General features: G+C 54.1%; 1 protein-coding gene across 2 annotated transcripts in view; it reads right to left on the bottom strand.

Annotated features, from left to right (window-relative positions):
* Positions 1 to 2,219, bottom strand: part of SYN3 (synapsin III) — a 344,960-nt gene that overhangs the window by 226,479 nt on the left and 116,262 nt on the right. The window lies entirely within an intron of this gene.

Below are 2,219 nucleotides of genomic sequence, written 5' to 3'. Positions count from 1 at the left end.
GCCTGCTCTGTGCCAGCCTGTCTTCTCGGTGGCTTGGGCTATAGCAGTTAGTAACACAGAGAACCTGCCCATTCTAGTGGGGGAGCCAATCAATGAACAAACAATGGATAGATAATACGTCAGATAGTGTGAGTGCCATGGACTGTCACAGCAAGGCCAGTCTGAGGGGCGTGGGGGGACCAGGGGAGACCCTCTGACCAGGTGAGATTTGAAACAGTTGAGGGTGAAACAGTTGAGGGAGGGAGCCATGTGGCTACTCCAGGAAGAGGGTCCCTGCAGGGGGACTGCGAGGGCAAAGGCCCTGGGGTGTGTTGGGGTGATGGAGGAGTGGTGAGGAGGCTGGGTGCTAGAGTGAAGCAGCTGCCGTCTCCTGAGATGGGGAAGGGGACGGACGGGAGGCCCAGGTGTGGGGGAGGGCCATCTTGGAGCTCAGTTTGGGGTGGGATGAGTTTGGATAAACTTCCGGGTATACATGCAGATGAGAGCTCTGGGTTGGAGGTTGTAGAAACGTGGGAGCTGCCAGTTGTACGGATGGTGTGAAAGCCACAGGCTGGTTGTGAGTAAGAGGAGGATAAAGGGACCGACCCACTGCTGACCTGACTGAGCACCACGAAGGTCATGGCTGACCTTGACGAGGGCTGCATTGGTGGAGGGGGCGGGGCAAGGAGCTTGGGTCAACCAGGAACCCTTTGGGTTGGTTAACATCACTCCCACCTTATGAACTGGAATGGGAAGTGACCTGCACAAGGTCACACAGTGACAGGGCAGGGACTTCATCCAGGTCCCACATGCTCTGTGCCTGTTCACTCAAGTGTATCACAGCCACGTCTCCAGCGGTTTTCGTGAGCTGATCTTTTTATTTTTTAATCCTCACCCAAAGACATGCTTTAGACAGAGTAACATCGATTGGTTGCCCTCTGTACTGATCTTTTAAGCTCTGAGTCTTTGTGGGGCTTGGGTTGTGGTGAGCAACAGGCTAGGGACCGAGGGACCCAGCTGTGCAGGCCTCTCAGGCCCCTTAGTTCCCAAGGCTCTTTGCTTAAGCACAGACGTCATCAAAGAGGCAGCAGATCATTGAGAAGGACCCTGGGAAGGGTGGTGGAAGGTGGAGACAAGACCTCAGGGGATGAGGAAAGGTATCACGTCCCTCTGTCTTCCTCCGAGCGGCACAGTTAAGAATCTGCAGGAGATCACCATCAGTGACACGACAGCACGTCACCTGCTCTCGCTTCAGGGGCACAAAGTGCCTTTTGACAGATACACTGTCTCCTCTAATTCATCAGTCTAACCTCAGACTCCAGTGCAGTCAGAAACCTTAGGAGCATCGGGTTTTGTGGTTTCTAAGTTGTTGTTTTTTCCTCCCTGGAAGCCTTGATGGGGAACATCGTGTGCTAAACAGATGATATTCTGTTATATTGCTAATGCCGATTACTTGTCGATCCTCATTACTAATGGAGGGTGCGTGTGTGTGAGAAAGAGCGAGAGAGAGAGAGAGAGAGAGAGAGAGGGAGGGAGGGAGAGAGACTGGGAGAGGGTGGAGGGGTGGTCAAGAGGATGTGGGGGTCATTGGGGGCATATCAGAGGTCCTTCCTCCTAGGACCCATTCCTCCTTTCTAATCCTTAGCAGAGCTGACAGTGGGGGTGGGAGGTGCGGAAAAACGATGACCTCTTTTGCAATCAGTACTAGTCCCATGGAAAGGTTTCTAAGGAGTCCACTTTCCTGGGGGACCCGGCGATTTTTTTCCCCTTGGGATGCAAAACCGCCTTCAGGATACCTGATCCTCTCCTCCACCATTGGAAAATAGGGACAGTAATAGCCACCTCACAGGGTTACCGTGAGGACAAGTGAGATGACATGTTCACACTGCCTGGTGCGTAGAGGGGCTCGGTAAGCGGTAGCTGTAGCTCCTTCCCTCTCCTCTAGACTTACTGATGTGCTGCGATGAAATGCACAGAGCGGAGGCTGACCAGCAGGTGGGCAGCTGAGGAGCAGGGGAGCCGGGCCTGCCCTCGGAGGACAGACTGACACGCAGGGTGCAGAGGGCCAGGGACCTGCTCACCGTTTGAGCCAAGTGGGCTGTGGGCCTCCCTGCTGTGGGGTAACCTGCTTATCATCTTTGCCATGAGCATCTGGCCTCAGAAAGGACTCTTCCTTTGCCAGCCTGAGATGACGATGACGGGGATTTAGACGATACTCAATGATTATAAGAGCTGGGGTG

This window comes from Myotis lucifugus, unplaced genomic scaffold, assembly GCF_000147115.1.
Source record: "Myotis lucifugus unplaced genomic scaffold, Myoluc2.0 scaffold_103, whole genome shotgun sequence".
In the NCBI taxonomy this organism is placed as follows: domain Eukaryota; kingdom Metazoa; phylum Chordata; class Mammalia; order Chiroptera; family Vespertilionidae; genus Myotis; species Myotis lucifugus.
This window is presented reverse-complemented; position numbering and strand designations above follow the sequence as displayed.